The sequence below is a fragment of the Canis lupus genome, chromosome 17, assembly GCF_011100685.1.
Source record: "Canis lupus familiaris isolate Mischka breed German Shepherd chromosome 17, alternate assembly UU_Cfam_GSD_1.0, whole genome shotgun sequence".
NCBI classification, from domain to species: domain Eukaryota; kingdom Metazoa; phylum Chordata; class Mammalia; order Carnivora; family Canidae; genus Canis; species Canis lupus.
Window position 1 is genome coordinate 52,474,131 of NC_049238.1, and position 5,051 is coordinate 52,479,181.

Here is a 5,051-nt window from a genome sequence, read left to right on the forward strand (position 1 = left end):
AATGAGCAATCAAAACCAGCACACGTCCATTTTCAGATAAGATATTGAGGTTCAGGTTGGCTAAAAAACTTGCCCCATGTTTGCATAGATGTGAAGTACTTGCCCTGGGGTTTGAACTCAGGGTGGTGTCATACAGAAGCTGGTACTCTGTCTGTGGGACAGCATGCTGTCTGGCAAGAGGCTAGTGCCTGGCCTGATGCATGTGCGATGCATCCCTCAGTTTGTTCCCCAGAGTTAAGAGTCTCTTATGATTTGCCTCCCTCTCTGTTTTATTTTTATTTTTCCTTCCCTTCCCTCATGTTCATCAGTTTTGTTTCTTAAAGTCCAAATATGAGAGTGAAATTATATGGTATTTGTCTTTCTTTGACTGAGGACAAACTGAGGGTTGCTGGAGGGGAGGTGGGTGGGTGGATGGGGTAACTGGGTGATGGACATTAAGGAGGACATGTGATGGAATGAGCACTGGGTGTTATATGCAAATGATAAACCACTGAACTCTACCCTGAACCTAATAATACACTATATGTTAAATAACTTGAATGTAAATAAAAATGAACAACAAACACACAGTGCTTGCTGGCACTTTTAGGAATACTTACTGATTGAGTCCTCATAACTACCAATAAGGTGGTTACTATTATCGTGCCTATTGTATAGACAAGAAAACAAAGGCACGGAGAGACTGGGTGACTTGCTCAGTGTCACACAACGCACAAATGGTGGAACCAGAATGCTATATGCTTAGCATAAATACCCTCTAGTTCCATCCACATCATGGCAGGTGTGTGGAGAATGTCAAGAACTCATTCTTTTTTGTGGCCAAATAATATATATATCTTCTTTATCCGTTCATCCATTAAAGGACATCTAGGCTCTTTGCATATTTTGGCAATTGTGGTCATTGCTGCTGTAAACATTGGGGTTCATATGCCCCTTCAAATCACTATTTTTGTATACTTTGGCTAAATACCTAGTAATGCAATTGCTGGGTCATAGGGTAGCTCTGTATTTATCTAACTTTCTGAGGAACCTCCATACTGTTTTCCAGAGTGGCTGCACCAGTTTGCTTTCCCATCAACAGTGTAAGAGGGTTCCCCTCTCTCCACATCCTGTCCAATATCTCTTATTTCCTGAGTAATTAATTTTAGCCATTCTGAGCACTGTGAGGTCATATCCCATTGTGGTTTTGATTTGTATTTCCCTGATGCCAAGTGATGGGAGCATTTTTTCCATGTGTCTGGTAGCCATTCGTATGCCTTCTTTGAAGAAATATCTGTTTATGTCTTCTGCCCATTTCTTGACTGAATTTTTTTGTTTTTTGGGTGTTGAATTTGTAAGTTCATTATATGTAAATATTTGTTAAATAAGACTCAGTGAGGAGGCTAGGCCAGTTTAGTTACGGTCATCCTTGGAAGGGGAAATATCACCAGAAAGAGCACAGCCTAATCTGAGCCAATATGAAGATTTCTAAATGCCTGAAAGCAGTGATGTGGTTTGAAGCAGTGGGATTTGGAGCTGATGGCCAAAAAAGAAATCTTGAGACGACTTCGGTGCAAACAGTGTTTTCTTTTTTTTTTTTTTTTTTTTTGCAAACAGTGGTTTTATTAAAGCATGGGCACAGGGCCTGTAAGCAGAAAGAGCTGCACTGGGATTGTGACGATGGACTGATTATATACTTTCAAGTTGAGAGGGGGTTAGGGACAGTGCAAGCCTCCAAGGTATTTTGGAAACAAATTTTCCAAGACCTTGAGGGGGCTAGCTATTGTTGGGAAAAGGTCATTTATTACTGTCTAATAAAATCTGAGTCATGAGACCCTTCGGATGTACATCCATGGACCATATGCTTGGGGGATGATCGCCAACATATATCTTGATGGGTAGAGATAAAGGAAGTTTCCAAAGCAATTTTTATATGTTAAAGTAGACTCACAGGATCATGGGAGTTGGGCTAAGATTGCCTTTTGCCCTTAGCAAAATATTAACGTCGAGGCAGCTGCATTCCTAGAGGAATGTCACTCTGCCTATGTCAAGGATTTGTCACTGGGCTGTAAGTAGTAGGGAAATGTAATTTTTCTTTTGCCTTTGTTTTTCACATCAGTAGGATGGGCATCCCTCCTGTGCACACACAGGTCAGTTACAAGGTTTTAATGTAAGTCCAGCTCCCTATGGATACCAAGAGCATATCTGAGTTGCCTCTGCCTAGAAGTCTGTCCCCATCCAAGGGGTTTTTGAAAATGAGTAAGCTAAGACCAATTAGAAACCCAGCCTGTCTGTAACGCTATCCCAACCATCACCACTTCCCACCACCAAACTTTTCTTTTTTTTTTAAGATTTTATTTATTTATTCATGAGAGACACAGAGAGGGAGAGAGGCAGAGACACAGGCAGAAGGAGAAGCAGACTCCATGCAAGGAGCCTGACATGGGACTGGATCCCTGGTCTCCAGGATACACCTCGGGCCGAAGGTGGCGCTAAACCGCTGAGCCACCTGGGCTGCCCCCAAACTTTTCTTTAATCGTTTCAGACTGTCTAGGATCATGTGGGTCCTTTCTAGATAAAACGCAGTTTAAAAATTGTCCATGCCCTAAGGCCTCCACCCCTAAGGGTGTGGATAATTAAAGGCAACCAGATTCCTACAAATTGGACCTACAGTCACCTTTGATGTGAGCCTGGCCAGCACTAATGAGCGCCTTTGTGGACGAGTGGGGAGAGGGTCACAGACACAGGAGTTAGAGGCATCGTCTGCAAAATGAGGGGAACAGAAGTGGCAAATGCTCTTTAAAAGCCTTCTCTCTGGGGTCTGCAGTCAGAAAGCAAAGCCTAGGCTCATCTAGGACCAGGCCATATCCAAGTACGGTGCGCTGCAGTGACCATAGCCTCTGTACAAGTGCCGTGAGGGGTATCGATTGACATTGAGCTCACTCATTATTTCCATTTTGAGGCTTATTTAGAATTTGTGGTGAAGCCAGTGAACCTCAGGAAGTGGGTTAACAGGGCCACTGCTCCCCAGAGGGTTCCCCCACCCATTATTTATGAGGTTACATGCTGAGAAAGGCCTCCCAGCCTGGAGCTTGTTTCCTCCTGAGATGTCACATGTAATACAGGCCTTAATGAGGCCCATGTGCAGTGAATAAGAAAATTAGTTTCTTGCTGGGCATCATTATTGGTGAATGGCTGCCTATTGATACATTGAAATTGCAACAGAACAGCCCATTGAGTGGCTCATATTGGGAGGTAAACACAGTCTGGAGTAAGATGAAGGGGAGTTGCCTGGGAATCAAACAGCCCACTGGGATCCCCAAACATGCCCCTCTGTGCTCTATCCTGCTGTCCATCCCGAAAAGCAGGCAATGTACAAGACAGGTGGGACTGCAGAGAAGCAAAGATGCAAAATAAAATCCCCGGGCTTAGCATTCCTTTTCTCCTTTGCTGGAAGTTTCACAAGAGCCAGGGGTATGTCTTTTATTTATTCCCAAACTAGCCTCCCACCTGATGCCCAGTCTGACTTCTGTTCTCACTGAATTGGATTCAGGGCTGGGACAGAAGCTCCTGCAATGGAAGAGGGGGAAAGGTGAGGGGGTCCCAGCTCAGGCCACAGCCCTCAAATTCTGCAGAGGGAAGGTGGCAGGCAGTAAAGATGGCAGTGACAAGAACTAATATTGTCACTTCCACTTAGGGAGCTTTTTTGCAGGGGTAGGCTCTGCCTGAAGCATGTCCCCCTGGGAAACACAGTTCTTCTGGAATCCTAGAAGAATCCTTTGGGGGTCCTTTGTCCTCAGACCCTAGACTTCCCCTTCCCCAGAAGGCGAAGAAGCCAGAGGCCACACACAGTTGCCTTGCTGTAGGTTGCAGGTTGCTATAGACCCCTGCACATTCATTTTGTTCCAATTCACATGCATTGGGATGTTTTAATTTAATCTTCACAGCAACTCTCAGGGGTAGGAACTATTATTCCTGATTTACACATGAAGAAACTGAAACCCAGAGAAGTCAAGGGAGTTGATGAACTGCTGGTGAGCCGTAGCGCTTGGAGCCAAACCCCATTCAGCCTGTTTCCAAAGGTGTGTGCCCCTCAGACATCCATTCAGGGGAGGCCCAAACACAAGGGGCTGGTCATTGGGTGCAGAAAAATGCAGACTCCAGGGCTGGTGTCTTCCCTGAGAGTCAGCTGGAGCTGCATAACTTTCCCTGGTCAAGGAAGCTCATCATTATGCAAGTGTGTGAGAGCAGGGCTATTGTATCTGTTCTAGTCAAAGCTTCAAGTATTATTAGTAACAAATTACTTGCAACATCCTTCACCACTGATTGTAATATATGCCTCACTGGTTCTTCAAAGGAAGTGGTGTGTCAGAAGTAGATCCCTGGCCCCGCCCTACTGATTCTGATCTGCTCCACCTGGGTAGCTCTCCTGAAACCTGTGTAGGCAAGCTTTCCGGGTGATTCTGAAGCCAATTTGTCCACAGGCCCCACTCTGAGGAACCCCGCCTAGGCCTTCTCTCTCAAGTTGTGGGATCAGGAGGGAAGGGTACTAAGACCGAGTCCAGAGTCCTAGATTCTAACCTCAGCTGCCAGCTCCCCAGTTGTGTGGCTTTAGGCTGGCATTTCTGACCTCAGTTTCCTCCTGGGGCACTAGACAAGATGATCTCTGGGGCTCTCTCCAGCTCTGAGTGGAGGCTTCTGAGGCAAGGCCTCAGCCCAGTCCACCAGAGGCAGAGCCTGTGGCTTTCTTAAAGGAAGAGAAGAAAGAAAAGATTGGAGAGGTGAGGTGGGAAAGGGCAGACCTGGATGGCACCTGTCATCCAGTGAGTAGGCCCCATGGGAAGGGCTGTACCACGATGCTTCAGAGCAGCAGATTCACCAGACCTGGATCCTTGGAAGCTCTATGCAGCCCAGCCCAAGGAAGATCTGGTTCCTCGGGAACCCATCCCTCTGCAAACGGAGTTCAGGTAAAAGGATTCTAGACCACACAGTTCCTGAGAGAAGATTCTCTGCAGGGGGAGCACTTAGGTGGGAGCCAGAAGCTGTGGATTCTCCTTGCTCTTGCTGCAGCA